Here is a 13,439-nt window from a genome sequence, read left to right on the forward strand (position 1 = left end):
AGCATCATCAAGCATTGGAAGCCTGGAGAACACTCGGTGAGAAGAAACCCCTAGATCACCCGGTTCAGGCCAGTTGAAGGATTTACCCGACGAAGGCAGGCCGGACGGGTGGATAGCGCTCGGCCGCCGCCCGTCTGGGAACATCCGTCCTCGAGCTCCCCACGCTTTCCATTAGATTGGATCTAAGGGGACGAAGGCGGAGGAAGACGAAGAATTAAAGAAAGGGGGGTAAGCTCAAGAATACGCAGATGAAATTATGCCCATTTACGCCTCCCCCTTCTTTAAATAAGTAGGAACCAGAGCGCGGACGGAATCCCAACTGCACACGCTTGTGCATGGGAAAGCGAGCCACGAGCACCGACGCTCCAGCTTTTGGTAAGCAAACTCACTCACGGGTCCCAGCTGCCCGATCTTGATGCATCATCACCCGAGCCGGTGCAGGCGAGTGACCTGACACTTAGGCCGAGTACTCGGCCCGGCTCACCCCTATAGCAGGTGTAAGCGGTAGTGATTCGTTCACTATCGACCCTGCCCCTACTAGAGTCAGGGGGGTATTCGGGAGGGTCACCAGTATGATCCTAAAACCTCTGACACTCGGTGTCATGTAAATCTCCCAATGCCCAGACAAGCTCGAAGTAACTTATTTCAGCAGATGTGTGCCCCTTTGTGGGAAACCGAAAAACTGGTTGGCCCATGGCTGTAACCAAAGTACGAGCTCCTGGAATCTGGAAAAAGAGTTTTATGCCATGCCCCCGCTGGTCAGGCTTTGTTCTGTCGCCCCTATTCATTAGGACGCGGACATTCACTCGTTCTACTCGTTACCAGCTCGAAGAGTAACATGCGCAACTGCCCACAGCTGCTCACGCGTTCGTTATTCGCTGATAGCTGCCCACATGCGCTTTCAACGAAACATCTCCTTGCTGCTCTGTAAAATGGAGGCTCGTTGGTGTGTGGTGTTCACCAGAGGCAGCGGCCCAGCGGCGCTTGTAAGCGGTGGGTCAGCAATAGTGGTTGCACGTCGTGGAAGGGAGGCATCGGCCGCACGTGCGGCGAGGAGGCTGTGGCCGCGTGACTTGGAGTGGGCAGCAGCGCACCGCGCCTAGCAGGGCTGGCAGCCAGAGTGCCGCGACTTGGAGGTGACTGCGCGTTGCGCCTCAAAAGGGCCAGCGGCCGTGCGCTCGGAGGCGGCAGGCGAGCAGATAAGAGCGATAGGAAGAGGAACGAGTGAATATGAATAAGTGGATGAATAATTTTTTTAGAGAAATGAAGAAGTGTGGGTTGTTAGACTAGCGTGGAGGCCAAACAACGCAGAGCATTACCGTTTGTTCAAAAGAAATCAGGATCGTCCAATGATCAAGCAACGAACCAGCCCATCCAAACGAACAGGCTGCAGCTTGTCGGACAGCTAGCTTCTCAGGAGTCAGGACAGAGCAGTTATACTAATATAAAAACTATTTACTCCCTAGCTTGGTTATTTTTGTTTATCTCAATTTTGTTTCTTGATTGTTTTCATTTCCCCCCTACTCTCCTTTGTCCTACCGCTTTATATATTTTCTCTTTTACTATATTAACAGGTGTAGGCTTGCTCCTCCTGATTTCGTAAAAAAAGAACTATTTAGGAAAAAAATGTTGTTCCAAACCTGACGTCCTGACCGGACCTGTAGGAGTGGTGAGGTAGACGTTGGAAGAGAACGCGTGCCACCAACACCCGGTTGCCGGACCTCGACTACGGTCCACAACGATCTTGAAGGACCCAAATGACGATTAGAGGGAGGATGGATGAGAGCTGATTAAAAAAAATTATCGAGAAAGAACTTGGTCTATATCCTGATTACGACCTAATAGATCTTTTTGCTAATTGCCAAGATCACACACGCCAACTAGTGATTTGTCAACCGTAGAAATGATTGGGAATTTTTCTAAGCATTGCAGAAGCAAAACGGCAAAGCTCAAAATTGTTACTCACTAATTACCGGCAAAAAATGCACCAATTGAACAAGTGATTATCATGGTTACTATTAAGCCTGTCACCGGGTATTCATGCCCACTATACAAATCCATACCCACCTGAAACGGGTAGGGTATGGGTAGAAAATTGTGTACTCACTCGGGTATGGGTAATACCCGATGAGACGCGGGTACGGGGAGGGTATCTGTGGTTTATCCATCTTCGTCGCTCCCAGTCCCTCATCGAGTACGCTCGTCGGTGGCGGTGGCGGTGGCTCCCAATCCTGACGCTCCTCGGTGGCGGCTCCCAGTCCTGGCGCGGCGGTGTCCAGCTAGGCAACTTTGACCTGCTCGAGTTCCTCTCCCGCTCCTGGAACACGTCGGGGCGTGCATTCGCGCCCCCGTCGCCGCCGGCCGCGTTCGCGGCCAGCCCCATCGCGGAGGACGCCGCGTGCGACCTCGACAACGGGGCCGTCATGTGCGGGTTCGCCGCCACATTCGGGAGCTCCTTCTCCTTCGCATCCGTGGGCACGTCGCAGCTCATCATGGAATGGATCCTTGCGCAATCCATGAGAGCCTCGACTTGTTCCTCCTCCTTCTCCGATCCATCTTGTTTTTTTCCTCGTCCTCAAAATCGCCGTTCGTTTTCAAGAAAAAGAGTCAGATTGTTACCGGAGATTCCCCTCTAACGCATTTTACTGCAGATTGGAACCTCCCGGTTTCTTCCTCTACCTGTAAACTTTGACTATAGCATTATCTTGATTAAAGTATTTTGAATACTCAATTATCCAATGAATATGGATAAACGGGTATGAGTAAAAGTGGGGATGGGGAACCTGCGGGTATGTCAGACATGGGTGTGGGTATGGGCAAGCGCGGGTGTGCCCATACCCTCCCCAACGACAGGGTTAGTTACTAGCATGCAAAAGATTAATTAAACATACTTGCAATGACTAAACAATTCCATTTACATGAAAAGGACATTACACAAAGACAAGGACTGCCACTGCCCTACTAATAACTATATCTATCGTGGTGGAATACAGAGGATGGACAGGGCTATCACCATCTGCCACCTACCACTAACTATCTGGAGCCCTAGTCGTAAACGCAAGCAAGCTATAGCCTAAACATCACGCTTAATCTATAGACTCACTACGCTGATCCAGATCCTGATGAAATAAGATCAGAGCACTCTAACCAAGCGGTGAAACCCGTAAACAACAGTAATATAACAACACTTAATTAATGCAGAAGATCAGAATTACCATAAACGGTCCCGGACTTCACTCGATCAGAGCTGCATCCGCCGAGGTACAAGTGGACGAGGTCGCCAACAGACCCGACTCCTCTCCAAGCTTCTCATCACTCTCTCCCTATCTTCTAATTCTAAGGATATATGGCTTCGCCTAAGCTAAACTATGCTATTGCTTGCTTCTTCGTGGAATTGCTGCTTCACTTGGCGCCAACACCCCTTTATAGTGTAAAAGAGGGTAGGGGGTACTTGTAGACGTGGCAGAGGTGGTGGAGCTGGCCAGGTGGGGTCAGGCAACCCCCTAGGGTCGGTTGACCCTAGGATGGCACTGTCATGCCCACCAATGGCTTGGATCTCCTCCTGATGGCGGTTGACGGTTGCTCCAAGTCGGTTGTAGGTTGGTTGATGTCCGAAGTCTATGACGGTGGACCATCCAAAAGTTTGGAGGCTTCTTGGTGACCCTTGGATCAAACCGACACTAACCAACGTGCTAAAGTGCTCCAAAGTGTGTTTCTTGGTTTCCCCACAGACTGGTGACGTGGCAGGGGAGAAAGGGTGTCGGGCGATGGCCAGGTAAGGTCGGCTGACCCCACCTTGTGTGCTCTGCCCCCTGTTGTGTGGGATTCCTTCTAGAAGTTTGATGATGATGTATTTTGACCATTTTGGTCCTGCATGCACATTCTTCCAAGTACAAGTGGAACCAAGGGAAATCATAACATAAATATTGCTTTTATGTTGGTTTTGTGCTCATTATGCTAACATGTTGATGGTTAGATTTGATGGTTAAGGACCATCAACAAACAAGACCCCCAACTTACAGTCTTGGAAGGCAAACTTTGAAGAAGAACTTGGCTTAGGTTTGTATCAAGGCCAAGCAAAAGTTGAGAGGAGCTCTAAATTTGTGGAGAGAGATAATTTTCCCTAGAATTGGTCTTCCTTTTTTCCTTTTGGCTCTTTGAGTCCTGTAACTTGTGCATTTTGTACATATATACATTCATTTATTTATATTATATAAAAAAATATAGGTAGAGGCCGCCTGACCCTTCCGAAAAAAATATCCAACGCCAATATTTTCAAGGACACCGCTTAAATACTTAGCAGTTTAGCACGTCTTGGAATAAATCTAATCACACAAAATCGGGTGTGAATTGTGAGATGAGAAGAGAACCCAATGAAACGTTGGTGCTCTAGCAGTTTAGATTTTCCGTAAGTAAAACTCATCATACTCCAATTATTGAATCCTTAGCTGAGGAATTAACGGTGAGGATTCCGTATAACAGCTCTGAGTGCCAGGTAGCGTCTCAAACCGAGCCCGATCACTGGTCTCCAGCATCCGCACCACCTTGTGCATGGTTGGCCGCAGCGCCGGGTTCGTCTCGACGCACCACAAGTGCCACGCGAGCAAACCGCTCCACCTTCTCCATGTCGTCCACGGTGTCGACGTTGCCGTCACCCTGCAGCATGATCTCTGTCCTTTGGGCGCCCACCAGCTGCGCTGCCCACCCAACCAGCGTGAGCATGACCTTTTCGTCGTTGTCGCCCTGCGGCACCGACACGTCGTTGTCGGACACCACCGGCTCGTGGCTTCTCCGGCAGCAGATCATCTCCAGCAGCAAGACGCCGAAGCTGTACACGTCCGCCTTGGTGTCCACGTGCCCATCACCGAGAAGCCACTCCGGCGCCATGTATCCCCTGGTGCCTCTGACATGGGTGACCGTGGTGTGCACCTGCTGGGTTCCCAGCAGCTTGGAGATCCCGAAATCGGTGATCCTCAGGACGCCATGGCCGTCGATCGGGATGTTCTCGGGCTTGATGTCACAGTGGATGATGGGGGCGCTGCAGCCGTCGTGAAGGTACTCGAGCCCCCGGCCGATGGCGACCGCGGCCACCGCGCGCCACCGCCACGGAGGCCGCTGCGTCTCGGGGTTGAAGAGGAAGCTGCGGAGCGACCCGCCCGGCAAGAACTCGAACACGAGCATCCGGCGCTTGCCTTCTTTGCAGTAGCCGATCATGTGGACGAGGTTCCGGTGGTGGATCTGCCCGACGGACTGCACCTCGTTGGTGAACTTCTGCTCGCCGTACTCGTTCGAGTCGATGAGCTTCTTCACTGCGATGGCGTGCGGCTGTGGCGACTGCATGGTTCCTTGGTAGACCTCGCCGAAGCTCCCTTTACCCAGCAGCTTCTCGAAGCCATTGGTGGCTTGGTAAAGCTCCTTCCAGCTGAACGCTCTCACACTTGTGCTCAGCAGCTGCTGGCTCTCTCTATCGTTCCTGCCGAGGTAATGCTGTGCCAGGAGGCCACCGATGGTGACCACTACGATCAAGGCCAAGCAGATGGTGATGATTTTGTAGGGGCGTAGTAGGGTTCTTGTCCTTGCCGATGGGGAACTCCCGGTGCGCACCTTGATGAACGCCTTCATCGTGACATCGTTTGCCCGCCGTCCGTCGGTGAGCACCACGACCTCCCTGCAGTCGGAGACGCCGTCGCCAATGAACAGCGCGGCCGCGCAAAAGCAGTCGCTGAGGCAGTACTCCCAGCACTGCTCCTCGTTCACCCATGAGAATTTCATGTAGTATATCTGTTGGGACACGGTATAGGCGGAGACCAAGGTCCAGGCGTCAACGCCAAGGTCCTGGCGAGGGCACCACGGGCGGAGGTCCCGGGAACCAGAGGAGCTCCCGCGGGGCGGTGGCATTGGGCCGTGGGCTGCTGACGGGCTCACGACAACGGCCCAACAAGCATAGGCGGTTGAAAAAGAAGATACCCAAATTGTCCCGGGCAACTTGTATTAGCATAGGAATATTCCGGCAATGTACTACGAATGTCGAAGGGTAAAGTTGTAATACGGAGCTATAGCAAACAGTGCCCTATAAAAGGGGGGACAAATCCTATAAAGAGGAGGTTGGTGAATACATTTATGAAACCCTAACTAATCTTGGGCCCACCTTTCACTTCTCATACCTTCGCCCAGGCCATCTAGCTGGGCGAAGGCCTCCCGTGTCCTACTTGCTAGAAACCCCTATTTTCCAAGATTGGCTCCCACCGCGTGTTGGCCAAGCAAAACCCACGATGGCAAGAAAAAGAGCAGCATAAGCCAGGACACCCGCGGAGCCCTCGACCAGGGGACGACCCAGGCATAGTGGCCGCAGCACTTATGCTAGCGCCCTAGAAGACCAAGTTGTAGAAGAGCCCGCAGTCGAAGATCAGCCTCCGGTGGCCGAAGATCAGCAAGCCCCAGATCCCACCCCGGAGCAGGTGCTCCAACAATTGCAAGCCAAGTTACAGAGTACACAACAAGAAAGAGATAGGTTGGCTGCAACCTTCGCTACCAACCAAAGGGCAGCCCAGGCATCATTGCAGACAGCAGAAATCAGACAACAGTTAGTCGTCCTGTAGGCGGAGATTCAAAGCATGCAGCAAAGCCAGCCTCAATCCAACACATCTAATCAGCTCCACTCAGCAAATCAAAGTCAGCCTAACCCTTGGCCAGGTATGGCCGCCCAACCAACCTTCGGCACACCTTTCAACTCACCATCAGTTCACAGAATCATAGATTCAAGATCCCTACTATCCAAAGGAATCCAAACCTCACCTTGGCCACCATCTTAGTGGCCTATTACCCTACCCAAATTCAACGGAAGGTCAGACCCACGCTAGTTTATCATGAGTTTCGAAGCAGCTGTAGCCTCCGCGGGCGGGAATGACACTGTCTTGGCCAAGTCATTTGTTATTGCAGCCGAAGGCAACGCATTGGCATGGTGCTCAATGCTGAGGCCAAGTTCAGTATATTCATGGGAGGACCTCCGAGACAAAATCATCGCTAACTTCAAAGGGTTCACCATCGAATCTTTAACGTCAATGGACTTATTTCAGTGCAAACAGAATCAAGGTGAAGCACTGAGGGATTATTTTCAGAGATTTGTGCAGCTTAAAGCGAAGGCACATAATGTCCCAGAGTATGTGGCAATCGAGGCTGGAATTAAAGGTCTGCGCATCGGAGCCTTCACAACTCATCTAGCTTGGGAGAAGCCAAGCACCATAGAAGAATTATATAGAGAGTTTGAGAAGTACTGCAGGTCAGACAACGACATCCAAAGAAGGTTGGAAGAACAAAATCAGAACAAACAGTACTAAGGAAGTAGCAGGAATGCTTAGAGGGGCAACAAAAGCCAAGGCCAGTTACAGCCTCAGCAAGCGCTTGATCAATAAGTTTTCAACATAGAGCAGTAAGGGAGTAGCCAGCAACGACAACAGATGCCGGAGGCAAAACCAAACAAAGCAACACAGAAGCAGTATGAAGGCAAGAAATACAATAAAAGGAAGAGCTGGAATAAAAACCAGGAACCAAGGCAGCGAAGGCAGTATTGCTTCTTTCATGGAGAAAACAAAGGGCACATCACCAGAGATTGCCCAGATGCGAAGGAAACCCAAGAGAGAATAAAAAATAGGGCAAATCCTCAACCTCCGCCACAACAGCCCGCCAGGGAGGTCAACCACACCTTAGCTGTGCTTTCACAGCAGCCATATTACCCGATCTACCCAAGCCTTAACTCCAGTCAAATTCACCCATCCACCTTAGCAGCCGCATACTACCCCAACTTCCTACCTGCATGGTGACCAAGCATCCAGCAGCAAGGGTAGGCAGGTAATCAGCGAGCAGAAGCCAACCTTACCTACATAAACCCAAGGCCTCCGCACATAACATTCATAGAGACAAGCCAGCCAGCTCAAGTAAACAATAGGCAACTTGAAGCACTGCCTCCGCCACCACCTGCACCACAGCTAGCCGCCCCCAAAAACATGCCCAACTGAAAGTGCATCTAGCCCTTTTGTGGGTTTTTGGATGATTGAATAACAACATGATTAAAGGACTAACCCGTTTGCTAAGTGTGAACAGGTAATAGGTTATCTCACAGGTACTTAATGGAAGCCAAAATGATGTGTTGTTGTATAAACAATCTAGTTCAAGCACAAGACAACAATGCAAATGGAATTCGTGTGAAGGCTTATTTATTGTGGGATTTCCATGTACTATGTGAAAGCAAGCTTGTGATTATTAGTTAATGAGACATGAGGGATTGCATATGGAATGGTCTCATATTTGAAGCTTGCTAAATTAAAATGAAAAAGGTAACAATACATATGAATGATGATTCAACACAAGATGTGACTTGATGGCTTGAGATGGTGAAGATAGCAAGGAAAGGCTTCAAGGTACTAAGCAAGGGTGAAGGGCAAGCGACGGCTTGGCGGCCGAAGAACCTAGCTAGGGTGAAGAAGAAAGTACTTGCATTTAGTTGAGGTACTAATCAAGCTTAGATGGTCATATTGATGTGAAGGATCAAATCTATAATGAAGTATTTGATGGAAGTGACTTGATACATTTGGGATTATTCAAACTTGATGAATGGAATCAAGTCACATGCTCAAGATGGCTATGCTCAAGTGAAAAGATCAACATCAACATGTTAGCACCCTTACTTGATGAAGATTGGAAGGGACGGCATCAATTCAAAAGAACAACTCAAGTGGTACAAATTCATATTTCCATTTGACTTGAGTTTAATAGGTATGCCGTACTATTAAGAGGGATGCATCATGTTGATAGATAATGTTTCATAAGTGCTCAAGCCAACCCATGTGAGTTTTGAGTATTTGAGAGACAAATGAGCTAACTGATTTCTTGCTGGTCTGGCAATACCGGACGTGTCCGGTATTCATACCGGACGTGTCCGGTATTCATACCGGACGTGTCCGGTATTTGGCCAGCAGCTGTAAAACTGTTGTTCTCGGGTTGGTTCGTCGGGAGTTCCGACGTAGGTCAGGAGTTCCGACGGTCGGGAGTCCCGGCATGGGTCGGGAGTTCCGACGTCTCGCACTTCAACTGACTTGGAGAATTCACTGTGCTGGTCATACCGGACGTGTCCGGTATTCATACCGGACGTGTCCGGTATGGATGACCAGAGGCCAACGGCTAGTTTTCAAAAGTCGTGAGGGTCGGGAGTTCCGACATGCGTCGGGAGTTCCGACATCTCACTAACTTAATTTAGTTACATCTTTTTTTCAAATATGCTGAGGGTCGGGAGTTCCGACGTGAGTCGGGAGTTCCGACGGTCGGGAGTCCCGGCATTCATCGGGAGTTCCGACACCTCACAACTTCACTATAACTTAGTTACCGTTGGCGCAGTTTGAGTCATACCAGACGTGTCCGGTATGCATACCGGACGTGTCCGGTATTGCAACGGCTATAAAACGGCTAGTTTTTCAAGGGGGTTATAAATAACCCCAAGCCTCCACCTTTGGAGGCTGCTGATTCTGCTGAGTAAGACACACGTTTTTTGAGCCTTGCCAACTCTCCTAAACCATCTCTTAGTGAGTGTGTGATCCAAATTGCAAAAATCAATTTGTGGGTTAAGAGAGAATTTGAAAAAGAGAGCAAGCCACCACTTGAGCACTTGTGCATATTGTCAATCTCGTGATTCGCATTTGTTACTCTTGGACTCTTCGGTCCTAGACGGCTAGGCGTCGCCGGAGAGCAACCGAGAGATTGTGGTTGCTTCGGAAAGTTTGTAACGGTCGATTCCGCCGCCTCGGAATCAAATTAGTGGAAGGAGGAAAAGGAGTTGGAAAAGACTCCGGCTAGAGTGACCTTCGTGGTACCCTCTAGGGCTGACCTTCGCTGGGTCGCCCGCAGCCCCCTCAACGGAGAGTAGGACTCGAACGAGTCCGAACTTCGGTAAAACAAATATCGTGTCTTAATTCGCATTTCATTTGATATTTGTGTTGCTCTAGCTGTGCTGCAGGTTCTCTGTGTATATTGTCATCTCCCTTAGGTGCCTGCAGTTTGGTTTGAAGCTAGAAATCGAAAGGAGCAAGTTCGGGGCTGATCTGCAGAAATCGTGTATACCGGACACGTCCGGTATTTCCTGCCTGCACTGAAAATATTTATTCTCTGTTTTAACTTGGTGTTGCAGGGTTGTAGTTTCTAGATATATTCTTTATACCTTGTTTACTTTGTGACTAACTTGTGAGGGGAGGTAGTACTCTTAATTTGGAGTTTCCATTTTGGAAACTCCCCTTTCTAATTGTTTCCGCATTTAAAGGTGTTAATTTTCAGAAACGCCTATTCACCCCCCCCTCTAGGTGGCATCCTAGGTCCTTTCAATTGGTATCAAAGCGGGGTTCTCACCTAAAGCTTCACCGCCGTGAGAAAAGGATGTCGACGCCTATCGAGTTGGAGCCGGTGCTTCTCCAAAATGATGGTTCAAACTTTCTATCTTGGTCAATTCATGTACTCAATGCTTTTAGACATATTAGTCCTATTGTTGAGCATATTGTGTTTGCAAGCATACCTCTTTCTATAGTTGATTGGAGCAACTATAAGAATTTATCAAAAGAGGAAGAGATATGCGTGCAACTCAATGCTCAAGCTATTAATATCATTTTGAGTACATTGAGTGCAGAGGTTCAAGATGAGGCAATATTCAATGGACAACCACCTCTGGAGAGTGCTCATCTCATTTGGACCAAACTCGTTGAGTTATATGGAGAATCCAAATGCGATGATGCACTTGAGGTCGAGTCAATGGAAAGTATGTCCATTGTGTCTTCATGCAGCAAAGAAGCCTCACAAGACCTCACGAGCACCGAGCCGGAGCAAGAAGTGCAAGCAGCACATGACGTGCTGTCTGCCTGCACATACCGGACGTGTCCGGTATTCATACCGGACGTGTCCGGTATGGCCGAGGCAGCAGACCAGCAAGCAGCTGTTTGCAGCGATGCTCAAGCCCGATGGCGACCAAGTGATGAGTCAACCTCAGTATCTCATGATACTCATCACTTGTGTCTCATGGCCAAGAAAAGCAAGAAGAAGAATAACAAGAAAGATCAAGAAAAGGAGAAAGCACAAGTAGATGATCAAGATAAGAGTGATGTTGAAGTTGAAGACAACTACAACCTTGATCATCTCAACCATAAAGACAAGTTCATCATCATGAAGATAGTTGAAAAGAATGATGAGCTTGAAGAAGAGATTGAGAAGCAAGAGCAATCGCTTCAAAATCAAGAAAAGTTTCTCATCTCCAAATTGCAAGAGCTAAAGGCAATAAATGAAAGGTATGAAAAATTGTCAATTGAGCATGCTTTAGTTACTAATTCCTCTTCTAGTGTTTCACAACTAGAGAAGGAAAACTTCGAGCTCAAGGCAAGGGTAGATAAACTATCAAGCAAGTATAATGAGCTACAAGCAAATTATGTTCATCTAAAGTGCTCTCATGAGGAAGTAGTAGAATCAAGCATCATGCTTGAGGTGGCTCATGAGGTTGTGATTACATCGGTAAAATTCTCTCAACCTCTCACACATCCGCTCACTAGTACACCATCTCAAATAAATATTTCTTGTACTAATGAGTGTGCTTCTCAAGCAAGCCAATCTTCGATTGAGCTAAGTATTATAGAAAACATAGAGCTCAAAGAAGAAGTGCAAAGATTAAAGAAAGATGTGATTCGGTTGAAGGGTAAGGAGAAAGCACAACCTTCTCAAGATAACCGTGATAACATGGTGAAGAAGCTTGAGAAGGGTTCAAACCTTGCTTCCTCCAAAGCCCAACAAAAGAATCACATCTCAAGCAAGACCAACACAACCAAGAACAAGAAACATGGAAAAAGGATGTGCTATGGTTGTGGATTGTATGGACATGAGTGGGCTATGTGTCCACACAAGAGTTGGGCCGACAAAGTTGAAGCCGCCAATCAAAAGGCTTCTACCAAGAAATGCCCAATATACAAAGAAGCAAGAAAGGAAGCCCAAGTTGCAACTAGAAGATGCTATGGGTGCAATGAGATGGGCCACAAGGTTGATAGATGTCCATACAAACAAATCAAGCATAGAGCACACAAAGGCCGCATATGCTATGCTTGTAGAAGAAAGGGGCATCTAAGCTATGAATGCCCAAATGGTAAAACTCCTAAGTCAAACACATTTGTTTATCATGATATGCTTAGGAAGACCACAAATGGAGTTAGTATTAGTAAGGTGATGTGTTCACCACAAACTAGTGCTAAAGCCATTTGGGTGCCTAAGCACTTATTGACTAACTCAAAAGGACCCAACAAGAGTTGGGTACCAAAGTGTGCTTAGGTTAATGATGTAGGTACTTGGTGATGAGATGAAGGCTTCGGGGTGGTTGAGCAAGTAAATTGACAATATTCACTCAATCTATCAACCAATTCTCATCATAATCTCTTATATGGTTGACCCGAAGATAATTCAATGAACATATCATAGATTTCATCCTCACCATTGGTAACAAGTACCTAAACCTTGTAGGATAGCCACTTTGTTTGTTTCGTGTTCTATAGTTCACAAATAAGTACATTTGTGAAATAATGAAAGTGGCTAATTAATTTCACTTGAGATTTATCATGTTTGCCATATGATGCTTTTGATCGTTCTCTAGTAGAGTAATTTATCTGTTGAGATGCTAGTATACAATAAATAATAAAGCTAAACAAAAAAAAATTACATGCAGTGAATTAATTGGTTCTGTCCTGAACCTATCGGACGTGTCCGGTATTACTTCCGGACGTGTCCGGTATGACCAGAGACAGAAAGTCTGTGTTTCTGTTCTGTGTATTCCGGACGTGTCCGGTATACTACCGGACATCTCCGGTATTGCATGGACCAGAACACTAATTGTGTTGCAACTGAGTATTCGATCCATACTTTTTCATATATCCCTAACATACTCAGAAGCTTGTGTTTTATCAAATCTAAGTGGATTGTGAGCATCCCTTAAGCTCACTTTTAAATATGGCAATCTTATTTGGTTCATGGTCAAAATGAAAATTGGCTCTCAATTTCTTATCAGAATAAAAGTGCTCGTTGAAAGTCATTCAAAATACTTGAAGCACTTATTTAGGGGGAGCTAAATTTCTATTTTGCACCATTGTGGACTAACAAATTTATCTAGCACTCTTTGTAGTCCTTTGGATGAAAAATTGAATTTGTATCAAGCATGATTACTTGGCAATCAAGGTCAACATAAAGATTATCATGCCATGTGTCTTCTTAGTGGTATTCTTGTGGGCTCAAGGCAAAGGTATGTTTTTACATACATGTATTGTAAGTGCATCTAAGGCCCTTTACATGTTAGAATGTGCATTTGTGTGACATAGGAGAGATGTTTTTCAAAACCCACAACTAGCATGTGTAGGTGGTGTGAATTTGAAAAACTA

The 13,439-nt window shown here is 47.5% G+C and overlaps 1 pseudogene; it reads right to left on the reverse strand.

Moving 5' to 3' along the window:
• Positions 1–4,433: 4,433 nt before the first annotated feature.
• Positions 4,434–13,439, reverse strand: part of LOC136523040 (G-type lectin S-receptor-like serine/threonine-protein kinase LECRK2) — a 29,310-nt pseudogene continuing 20,304 nt past the window's right edge.

Source organism: Miscanthus floridulus, chromosome 18, assembly GCF_019320115.1.
Source record: "Miscanthus floridulus cultivar M001 chromosome 18, ASM1932011v1, whole genome shotgun sequence".
NCBI classification, from domain to species: domain Eukaryota; kingdom Viridiplantae; phylum Streptophyta; class Magnoliopsida; order Poales; family Poaceae; genus Miscanthus; species Miscanthus floridulus.